The sequence below is a fragment of the Mustela nigripes genome, chromosome 8, assembly GCF_022355385.1.
Source record: "Mustela nigripes isolate SB6536 chromosome 8, MUSNIG.SB6536, whole genome shotgun sequence".
Classification (NCBI taxonomy): domain Eukaryota; kingdom Metazoa; phylum Chordata; class Mammalia; order Carnivora; family Mustelidae; genus Mustela; species Mustela nigripes.
The window spans coordinates 15,963,731-15,975,897 of NC_081564.1; the positions used below are offsets into that span (position 1 = coordinate 15,963,731).

General features: G+C 45.4%; 1 protein-coding gene across 1 annotated transcript in view; it reads left to right on the forward strand.

Annotated features, from left to right (window-relative positions):
* The window catches only part of DYNLL1 (dynein light chain LC8-type 1), a 32,337-nt gene that overhangs the window by 11,762 nt on the left and 8,408 nt on the right, over positions 1 to 12,167 (forward strand). The window contains exon 2 of the mRNA XM_059408584.1: positions 719 to 812. The gene's annotated coding sequence lies outside the window, so the exon portion shown is untranslated. The remainder of the gene's footprint in view (positions 1 to 718; positions 813 to 12,167) is intronic.

A 12,167-nucleotide genomic window follows, 5' to 3' on the forward strand; every position in this document is an offset into this window, starting at 1 on the left:
CCACAGGTGACTTATAGTGAGAAGCCCTAATGTAAATCAGAGCCCAGGTGGGTTAGGGTATATACATGTAAGACCTGAGTATTTCAGGGGCTCAGTAGAAATCAGCGTGAGTTGCCTTTACCATACAAATGTTTACTGTGTATCATCCCTGAGTAGGATGATTGTAAAGGGGAGTAGGCTGGGGGGAGGGGAAGGCCTGAGGGGATTATAGTCTCACAGTCTCTAAGGGGACTATGAATAGAAAAAGGGTGCTTGTTTGGGAACCAGGAGAGCAAAACTGGACCAAATAAAAATCCAAAGATCCCTCCTGGCCCTTGGGAAGAAGGGCCACAGAAGGAGCTGTATTGGAAAAGCTAGGATGTTTATTAATAATGACTGTGATTCCCTAATAATAACTGGAAGCAACCTCCAGGTCCATCTGGTGGGGACCTGTCACAGGGAAAATGTAGAGGCCTGAACACTACGCAGATGTGACAAAAACCAAGTCCATATTCACAGGTACGAAAAGATCTCCAAGATACAGAACATCTGTTGGGTGCTCTGGGCTAAAAACTAGGGACTCAGCAGTGGAGGAGAGACAAAGTGCCTCCTGGAGAGAGCCCCATCTCCACACCCTTATCTTGGCTCTTCATCATGTGCCTCCCCCAGATTCTCCTCATCTCTCACTACTCCTCAGCCAGCTTCTCTGTGTCTGAAAGCCTGTGCTTGATCCTCACAGGGGCTGCTCCTTCTTGGAACATTGATTTCTCCACCTCTGCCTCCCCAGTCTTTTGCTTGACGAAACTCTCCGTGGCCGCCAGATCCCTGACTTGGTGAGTTTTGGTATTCAGTGGTAGCAAGAACTGTATGAGCCCAGTCTAGAACTTTCCTCCTAATTTGTACCTCTGAAAGGCTTAGTTGTGTTGATTATTTGCAGACTTTTTTGTGGGGAGGGGGGCAGAGAGAGGGAAAGAAAGAGTATTAAACAGACTGCCCAATGAACGCAGAGCTCCATGCTGGGAGCCTGATGGTAACCTGAGCAAAAGTCATGAGTCAGATGCCTAACAAACTGAGCCACTTAGGCAACCCAGAAGAGAGAGAATCTTAAGCAGGCTCCATGCCCCACGCAAAGCCCGACCTGGGGCTCAGCCTCACAAACCTGAGATCATGACCTGAGCTGAAATCAAGAGTGGGATGCTTAGCCAACTGAGCCACCGAGGCACCCCATAATTTATCTAAGCATAATCTAACATCTTTCTGTCAAGTTCTGTACAATATCTTGTTAGTATCTTAATTAGAATGGTGTTAAATCTATAAATTTACATGTGGAAAATTTTTTCATTCTTGCTATATTTGGCTTTCCCATCCAGAACCTTGATGTTACTTTCCATTTATTCACATCTTTCCTTTTCTTCTGTTTGTGGCTTATAATTTTTATATCTATTGAAGTCTGTGTATCCAGCACTGTCCTAATACCCAGTGACTACCTCTGGTGTTTTTTGGTTTTTGTTTTTTGGACATTTAATGTGTCATTTTTCCATCTCAGTTCTCCAATTCTCCAACACCAACTCTGTGTTCAATAATTCAATTTTCTTTCTTTCTTTCTTTCTTTCTTTTTTAATATTTTATTTCTTGGAGTGCCTGGGTGGCTCAGTGGGTTAAAGCCTCTGCCTTCAGCTCAGGTCATGACCCCAGGGTCCTGGGATTGAGTCCCGCATGGAACTCTCTGCTTGGCAGGAAACCTGCTTCCCATCCTCTCTCTCTGCCTGCCTCTCTGCCTACTTGTGATCTCTGTCTGTCAAATAAATAAATAAAATCTTTTTTAAAAAAGTTTTTATTTCTTTATTTGAGAGGGAGAGAGAGAGCATGAGCCGGGTCAGGGGGACAATGAGAGGGGGAGAGGGACAAGCAGACTCCCTGCTGAGTGCAGAGCCCAATCCCAGGGCCCTGAGATAATGACCTGAGCCAAAGTCAGACACTTATGCAACTAACCCACCCAAACACCCCAATTCAATTTAATTCTGACACTACCCAGAGTTCATACTGAACCCCATGGGTTAAAGGCTCAGTCCTGCAAGACTCATCCCTACTTTAGCCAAGGGCCACAAATGGGATTCCCAGTATACCCAGTTTTTTCCTGGCTGACTACAAATTTGGGGCTTCCTGCAGACTGAATGTTTATGCACCCCCAAAATTCATATGTTGCAACATATGTGTGATAGGATGGGGAGGTAGGGCTTTGGGGAAGTATTCGGCCGTAAGGATAGAACTTTTAAGAATAGGACTAGGGCCCTTATAATAAAAGAGACCTCAGAAAGTCCCTTGCTCCTTCTAGCATGTGAGGACACAGGAAGAAGACAGCTGGCTGTAACGCAGGAAGAGGGCTCTCACCAGAACCCAACCAGGTCAGCACCCTGATCTTGGATTTCCAGCCTCCAAAACCATGGAAATGAATTTTGGTTGTTTCTAAGCCCCTCAGTCTATGGCATTCTATTATAGCAGCCCCAGTGGACTAAAATAGGAGTCCTGGGCATAGAGGTGGTGTTTAGAGCCGTGAAAATAGAGACTATGAGAAGTGGCCCAAAGAGTGAGGCCTGGGACACTCCCTTCTTCAGAGGTCAGGGAGAAAATGTGGACACGCAGCTGAAGCCGAGAAGGAGCAACCAGGGAGAGAGGAGAGCTCTGAGAGTCTCAGGGATCCTGGAACCCAAGCAAAGAATGAGTTTCAGAAGAGAAGAAAGTGAATTGTGATGAGTTCATCCATGGAAGTGCTGAGAACTGGTCACTGGATTTAGCATGTGGCAGTCACTGGTCACCTTGATAAGCTGTTTTGGTGCAGTGAATGGAGGAGACAATTGGCAATGGGCTGTGTCTCAGTCTGTTCTGGCTGCTGTAACAAAATACCACTGACTGGGTGGCTTTTTTTTTTTTTTTTTTTTAAGATTTTGTTTATTGGGGCGCCTGGGTGGCTCAGTGGGTTAAGCCGCTGCCTTCAGCTTGGGTCATGATCCTCAGGGTCCTGGGATCGAGTCCCACATCGGGCTCTCTGCTCAGCAGGGAGCCTGCTTCCCTTCCTCTCTCTCTCTGCCTGCCTCTCTGCCTACTTGTGATCTCTCTCTCTGTCAAATAAATAAATAAATCTTAAAAAAAAAAAAGATTTTGTTTATTTATTCAACAGAGATCACAAGTAGGCAGAGAGAGAGGAAGGAAAGCAGGCTCCCCGCTGAGCAGAGACCACCCCCCCCCCCCCCCCCCCCCCCCCCCGCCCCATGCAGGACTCTATCCCAGGACCCTGAGATATGACCTGAGCGGAAGGTAGAGGCTTTAACCCACTGAGCCACCCTGGCGCCCCCTGGGCGGCTTTTAAACAACCAAAAATTCGTTTCTCATGGTTCTGAATCAGAGACATTGAGATAGTTCCCCTCCCCCCACCCCCACTCCCGCCCTTGTCCATGGTTTCACTTCCCCCGGTTCCAGCTTCAGTCTGGAAGCAGAGCATCCTCCTGACTATCCTCAGAAAGTCAAGAGTAGCCCTAATGCTATGTCACAATGCCTGCCATTCACCTTGCTTCGTCTCATCGTACAGGCATTTTATCATCTCAGAGCATCACAAGAAGGGGAAGGTCAGCACAATGAGATATTTTGGGAGAGAGAGATCATATTCACACAACTTCTCTGACAGTTCTATAATTGTTCTACACTTATACTTGTTCCATTTTATTGTTAGTTATTACTAATGGTTAATTATTAATTGTTAGTATAGCTATTGTTGTCCATTTCTTACTGTGCCTGATTCATAAATTAAATGTTATCACAGGTATGTCTGTACAGGAAAAACATGTATACGGAGAATTCTGTGTATCTGTGGGTTCAGGCATCCCCAGGGCGTCTTGGAACGTATGATGGGGGGGGCTATCCACAGATGAGGGGGTGCTAACTGCATAGACAGCTCTTTGGAGGAGAGCTGAATGGGTTGGTAACTAGAGGAGAATGTAGAGGTAAGGAAGGCATTTGTTGAAGGTGGAGAGTGTTGCAGGATGTTTGTACACTGATGGGAATAATCCAGGAGATGCGGGAAATTAATGATGCAGGATTTGACACACTGGCTATCAGAGAAGCAAGAGGAGATGGACTCAGGGCCAAGAAGATGGCCTTAGATAGGAGCACTTGTGGTTCATGCCTGGGACGTGGAGGGGAGGCAGTGTGTGCTTACAGATGTGTGTGGGCAGATAGCGAAGGTAGCGGGGATGTCAGGAAGATTATCAAAAGAATGAAGCAGATGTATATGTCGTGACATGGAAAACTCAGAATCATCCTGTTTTGGTAAAAAGAAAGAAGAAAGACTATTCTACGCATTTTTAAAAAATCTAATTTTAACAGTTGTTATCTTTGAGTTGTGAGATTACCGGGAACGTTCTTTTCCAGATTCTAAATTGCTGCAGTGTTTGACTTTTATACAATGAGTACCTATTACTTCTGAAAGTAGAATAAAACAAAGATTATTTTTAACTTTGAAGGATGTTCATCAGAACAAAGTGTTGTTACAATACTGAAAAACTGGAAACAACCCAAGTGTCCAATAATAAGGGATTGTTTCAAAAAGTGATGGATGGAAATAGTTATGGATGGACTATTAAGAAGCTATTGAAAGATTATGCTGGGGTACCTGGGTGTCTCAGTTGGTGAAGCATCTGCCTTCAGCTCAGGTCGTGATCCCCAGGTCCTGGAATCGAGCCCAGAGTTGGGCTCCCTGCTCAGCAGGGAGTCTGCTTCTCCCTCTGCCTCTGCCTCTCTCCCCGCCTATGCTCTCTCTCTCTCTTGATCTCTCTCTCAGATAAATAAATAGAATCTTTTTTTTTTTTTAAGAAAAATAATGTTGTAGAAGGCTTTTAAGGATGTGGAAAAGCATATAACAAAAATGATATTTACAGGGGCACCTGGATGGCTCAGGCAGGTAAGTGTCTGTCTGCCTTTGGCTCAGGTCAAGATCCTGGGGTCCTGGGATCAAGCCCATATTGGGCTCCCTGCTCAGCTGGGAGTCTGCTTCTCACTCTCCTGCCACACCCTCTACCCTGCTCATGCTGTCCTTCTCTCTCTTAAATAAATAAATAAAATCTTTTTTTAAAAAATGATATTTACAGTGTGGTAGGTATCCTACCTACCTACAATACATATGTATATATATATATTGAAAAAATGATTTTTAAAAAAGATTTATTTATTTATTTGACAGACAGAGGTTACAAGTAGGCAGAGAGGCAGGCAGAGAGAGAGAGGAGGAAGCAGGCTCCCTGCTGAGCAGAGAGCCGGATGCAGGGCTGGATCCTAGGACCCTGGAATCATGACCTGAGCCGAAGGCAGCGGCTTAACCCACTGAGCCACCCAGGCGCCCTGAAAAAGTGATTTTTAGGGCAAAATATTAAGAGTGTTCCTCTTTATACAGTTAATCATTACAATTTAATTATTTGTGTCCTGCATCTTTTACTTTGCACATTTATTATTTTTATAATCTTTAATAAAAAATGGATGTCAGGAAAGAAAACTGGTTCTCTAAATATTTCACACCTGTGATGGCTGTGACATCGAGACAGAACAGTTGCAATTGGCTGCACTAATTAATTATTTTACTTTATAGCCCAATGGTAAAGGGCCCATAAATCCAGGAATCTAATTTATGTGAGCTCAGATAGAAAATAATCATAGAGAAGAGAGTCACAGAGGCTCTGGCCAGAACAACCTGGCACTTGTGCTTAATGAAATACAGATCTCCAGCTTTCAATGGGTTTATTCCAATAAACCCATCATAAGTTGAAAATATCCTGTCGGAAATGCATTTAGTATACCTAACTTACTGAAAAGCATAGCTTAGCCTGGCCCACCTTAAAAGTACTCAGAACAGTTACATTAGCTTATAGATGATCAAAATCATCCAACACAAACCATATTTTATAATAAAATGTTGACTAGCTCATGTAATTTATTGAACACTGTACTGAAAGTGAGAAGCAGAATGGCTGTAAGTGTATCTGTCTTCTACCCTTGCGACTGCATGGCTGGCGGGAAGCTGTGGGCGAGAGCGTAGAGTACCGCACATCGCCAGCCTAGGAAAAGATCCAAAATAAAAATTCAAAGTATGGTTTGTGTATCACTTTTGCACCGTTGTAAAGTCAAAAAATCTTAAGTCTAACCATCCTAAGCCAGGGACTTTCTGTAGTATCTCTAGAGTGGCTCCTAGAAGAAGAAGAAGACTTTTATATGCGGCCTTAAACTCTGGCTTTGAGATCCCCAGATGCCAAGTTTGGGGGCACCAGGGGTTCTACTCCTCTGAGAGAGGACATCCCTCCTGCCCTGGAGAGAACTGGGGCTCTGCAAACAGATGCCTAAAATGGGTCAAGCAAGAGACTGAGGCAAAGGGGCAACAGTCAAATACTTCTTCTGTGATGACTTGGCTACCACATTGGCTCCCTCCCCTGATCTACCCTTCTTAGTGACCCTATGATCACATGAAATGCAACCTATAGCCTTTTGGGGCCAGTGATGTGGTCTTAGCTAGGCTCACAAGGCCCTGAAGGTCTGGCTGTTGCCCAATCCTGCACCCCCAGCTTCATCTCTCCAGTTCCCCCAGATCACTTCTATGTAGCCAAGTTGGCCTTCCTCAGTTGTCAGCCTCCTTCGAGCCTTCAGATCTTTGACCTGTGCTATTCCTTTCACCCGAGAAATTTCTGCATGTCCCCTTCTGCAAGTACAGCTTCCTTTAGATTGCTACTCAAATGTGACTTCGCAGGAGAGCCTTCCTGCCTCCCAGACTAGGGCACAGGCCTCATTAACAGCTCTCCTATTACCCTACATTCTCTGTCATTGCATTTGTCACAACTGTAATCACATCAACGTATGCATCTTTTCAATGCCCACCTCTTCCACATACAAAATGTAAATACCATTAGTATGAAGCCTTATCTGACTTATTTCCTTTCATGACCCCAGTGCCTAAACAGGGGCCTTGTACAAGTAGGTGCTCAGTAAGTATCTGTTGGAAAAAAATAAGTGACTAAGAGGCATGGCAGGAACTCCCGATGTTTATCCTCTAAGTAGCCAAAGCATTTAGACAGGAAAAATTAAATAAGTAATGGAGCGTCTCTTGGGCAGGTGCCTAAGGATATACATCTCAGTACCTAGCAGCTACCTTGGGGCCTGGCCCATGTTAAAAGCTCGGAGAATGTTGTTAGCTGAATAAGCATTACTTCTTCCATCTTCACGCACTCCTCCCTCTATGATGACCTCATTCAGTCTCATAGCTTTAAATGTCACTTATAAACTGATGACTCCCCAAATTATAGCACTGGTCTGGACCTCTTCCCAGAACTCATATATCTAACTACTTATTTGACACCTCCACTTGAAATAAGCATCTTTCTTTTTCTTTTTTTTTTTTTTAGATTTTTATTTATTTATTTGACAGACAGAGATCACAAGTAGGCAGAGAGGCAGGCAGAGAGAGAGAAGAGGAAGCAGGCTCCCCGCCGAGCAGAGAGCCCGATGCAGGGCTCGATCCCATGACTCTGGGACCATGACCAGAGAGGCTTTAACCCACTGCCACCCAGGCGCCCTGGAATAAGCATCTTAAACTTAACGTGGCCAAAGCAACTTTTTGTTTCTGTTTTGGTCAGCCTTCCCCAACCCAATCTATTCTTCTCATTGTTCAGGACGCAAGTTTCGGAGTCATGTTTGACTCTATACCCTCACACCTTGCATTCAATTAATCAAATCTGCCAGCTCTGCCCTCAGAATATATCTAAAATCCAGCCAGCTCTATTCCTACCTCTGCCTGGCCTCTCTGCCTCCACAGACTTCTCCACACTCCATCCTCCACCCGGTCATCAAATCTTGGCTCAAATGGCGCCTTCTTGAAGAGTCCTTCCCAGAAACCTCTATTAAAATCAAGACTCCTCATCCTATCACCTTTGGTTCTCTTGTTCTACTTTATTTTTACTCATTTCACTTATCAGGGCATGACATTTTTTTTAAAAGATTTTATTTATTTATTTGACAGACAGAGATCACAAGGAGGCAGAGAGACAAGCAGAGAGAAAGGGGGATGCAGACTCCCTGCTGAGCAGAGAGCCCAATGTGGGGCTCAATCCCAGGATCCTGAGATCATGACCTGAGCTGAAGGCAGAGGCTTTAACCCACTGAGCCACCCAGGAGCCCCAGGGCATGACATATTTTTGCTTATTTGTCTTTATTCTCCTATTAGAATGTAGGTTCCGTGAAGATGGGACGTTGCCCATTTTGTTCTTTTGTACATTCCTTTAAAAGATTTTTTTTATTAGGGAGAGAGAGAAACCGTATGCGTGTGTGTGAGTGAGGGGAGCAGCGGAGAGAGAGGGAGAATCCCAGCAGGCCCCACGCCCAGTGTGGAAGAGGATGCGGGGGCTCCATCTCATGACCCTGATATCATGACCTGAGCGAAATCAAGGGATGCTTAACCAACTGAGCCATCCAGGCAACCCTCTTAGACATTCCTAGTAGGGTTTTGGTCATCATTTACTCTATATGGGGCAGGGGGTTTCCCTCACACCAACAAGCATTGTCTGGACACCACCTGGGTTTCCTACAATTCACCTCAATTCTGACACTCTCTGCCTGGAGATAGTATTAGAATCCCACAGGTTAAGGGCCCAGTCCTGCAAGACTGCTCCACCCATTCCACTGCAGAAACTAGTCACAAGCCCAGGTTGTTGCCTGTACGACTGCTGCTGCTGCTGCTGCTGCTGCTGCTGTGTGTGTGTGTGTGTGTGTGTGTTACATATACTTCTGACCAACTGGCTATAAATCAGAGGTTTCCATGACCCTCTCCTTGGGTTTGATTAATTTGATAGAACTCACAGAACTCAGAGAAACACTTTATTTACTGGATCACCAGTTTATTATGAAGGGATAGAACTCAGGAAGATACGTGTAAGACAAAGTATGGAAAGAGAGCTCAGAGCTCCCCGCATGCCACTCTCCCTGCATCTCTACATGTTCACCAACCCAGAAGCTTTCCAAACCTTGTCCTTTTGGGTCTTTATGGAGGCCTCAAAACATAGGGATGACTGACTAAGTCATTGGCATTAGTTGTTAGTTATTGAACTCAACCTCCAGCCCCTCACCCCCCAACTTGGAGGTCAAGGGTGGGGCTGAAAGTTCCAACCTTCTAATGGTTGGTTCCACTAGCAATCAGCTCCTTCCCTGGGTACTTTCCAAAAGTCACTTCATTAACATAAACCTTATTAACATTAACATAAACATAGTAGAGAAAGACTTGTTATGATAACAAGACCTCCAATTCACCCATTTCACCTGATTCAGGAACTGAAACTAGAGACCAAATATTATGACAAAAGATGCACCATAGAGACACAAACTATTTACAAATAAAATGATAATAGCTGAGATGTGTTTAAAAAGATGGGGGGGAAGGGCCGGAAGGCACCTTGGTGGCTCAGTTGGTTAAGCGGTTGCCTTTGGTTCAGGTCATGATCCCAGGGTCCTAGGTCCAAGTCCTGCCTGGGGCTTCAGTGGGGAGCCTGCTTCTTCCTACTCCTCTGCCTGCTGCTCCCCCTGCTTGTGTGTGCGCGCGCTCTGTCAAATAAATAAATAAAATACTAAAATATAAGAAAAAAACATGCTGCCATTTCTCTTAACTGCTCAGAAAACTCCAAGGTTTTGGGAACTCTGAGCCAGGAACCTGAATGAAGATCAAATATATATTTCTCATTAAAGTCACAATATCACAATCCTCCGCACCCAGCACACTGACTGACACCTAGTTTTCTCTCAAAAATCTCCCAAAAGTCCCTAAAATCTTAAAAAAAAAAAAAAAAATCAGGACACCTGGGTGGCTTAGTGGGTTAGGCCTCTGCCTTCAGCTCAGGTCACGATCTCAGGGTCCTGGGATAGAGCCCTGCATCGGGCTCTCTGCTTAGCAGGGAACCTGCTTCCTCCTCTCTCTCTCTCTGCCTGCCTCTCTGCCTACTTGTGATCTCTGTCAAATAAATAAAATCTTTCTTTTTTAAATCTCTCAGCAGTCATGAGTAAATTTCTGAATGAACTCTTGAGTTCTGGAGAGTCAAGTTTTCTCCCCGTCAGTGAAAAAGAATGCAGATGCCAGAAATCAGATACCCATGACTCGTCCCTTTGGGCCCTAGAATAATCGAGATTTAACTGGGGGCCATTTGTGCATATAATTAAAGAGTGACACTGAGATCACTAGTGAGTCAAACGGGGGCTGTTAGCTCCCAGAGCAAGTGCAAGTCCAGATTCTTAGCACACACTGGGGGGAACCTGTTCTATAATTGCAGGACATCCCATCCCTTCATCTGTAGTACGCCTGCCTGCCTTGTGGTCGTTCACTGGGGCTGTGAGTTTGGGACTCATGACATTTGGACTCAAGTCTTGATTGTTTACAGCAGTCATTCTCAACTGGGGCCATTTCACCCTCCAGGGGACATTTGGTGCTGTCTGCAGACATTGTTGGTTGATACGTGGGCATGAAATGCGATTGGCGTCTAGTAGGTAGAGGGTGTGGATGCTGAGAACATCCTCCAAAGCACAGGATGGTTTCCCTCCTAGCAAAAAACTTTCTGGTCCAAAATGTTAGTGCCAAGGTGGAAAAATCCTGGTTTAGGGTAATATTAATAATAATTGGAAGCTGGCATCGTTGACTTTTGCCACGTGCCAAGTCTTGCACTATATACTTTACACGCACCATCTCAATCTCCAAATTGTCCCTGAGAAACAAGGACTATGGCAGTCCCCATTTTACAAATAAGAAAACTGAGGCTCAGAGAGGTGGACCCCACATCTTAGGTGGGGAAGAGTCAGGATGCATACCTGAGCCTCCATGGCCTCAGAGTCTGTGCTTTTAGCCTCTGCTCTGGGTGGCTCTGACCACTCATTGGAAGCTGTTGGGGGGCTGATTAGGCCTCTCTGGATGTGTCTGAATTCATCTGCTGCCCCCTATGGACAGGAGGCTGAGCAGTGAGGCTTCAGAGGGGTCTGTCCACTCGGGCAAGACTTGGCTATTGGCCAGAGAGGAGATTTTTCTTCCCTGAGTTGTCCCAGCCTATCTGTCCTCACTCTCCCTGCACTGCAGCACAGTGCTTGGCTCTAAACCTCAGTCGCCCTGCCAGCCCCAGGCAAGTGCCAGCCCTTCTCCATGAGGAAGCTTCTGGATTCAGACATAGGCATTATGCACTCTCCCATGGAGCCCATCCTTTCTGGGCAAGAGTCCTTGAATCAATTCTGGGAGCTGCAGGGTCACATCATCTCACATGTCCTTTCAGGTAAGGGAGGGCTAGGGCTGCTAGGTTGATGACAGAACTGGTCCAAGAAAGGGCTTGAGGTCCCAGAAAACCTTGAAAAGTGATTGCTGGACATGGCTGGGAACAGTATAATCCTGGACCAGTGGCGAGTGGAGATGGAGAAGGTGGTCTTCTCTAGCCTGTTTGTTGGAGGGTAGAGCTGTGAGCCCTCGAGCCTGCATATGGACATTCCCAAAGGGCTTTCTGAAGGCCCTGGGAAAGTGTGGTGGCTAAAATACAAGGTAGTTTCTCTAGGGAAGATCAAGAGAGTCAAGAGCCAGTCTAGGGTCAAGTGTGAGAGGAAGCAATGTTGAATTAGTTTGAAATATCCATCCTTCCATCCTTCCTTCCTTCTTTCCACCCACCCATCCATCCATCCATCCATCCAACATATATGTAGCAGGCTTCTGCCAGGAGCCAGGGATACCTACAGTCTCCAGGAACATGCATCATCTCTCTCTGTCTGGGGAGGTGGACAGCTCAGAGGTTCCGCCTATTGCATGTGACTGCAGAGTCAGACCCAGCTCTGTCATTTCTGAGCAGTGTGACTTTAGGCAAGGGACTTCACTTCATTGAACCTTATTTTCCTTTTCTGTGAAATGAAGAGATTGGCAGTTCTTGATATCCACCCCTTAGAGTTGTGAGAAGTCAATGAGACAGTGTGTCCCAAATGCCTGGCATATAGTAAGTTCTCAATACATAACAGCAATAGTCACCATTTTGGGGGACCTTGGTTAGGTCTTTAGATGCATTATTTAATGTAACCCTTCCCACCACCTTATAATGAAGGTATTATTTCCATTTAAAATCAGGAACTGGGCGCCTGGGTGGTTCAGTGGGTTA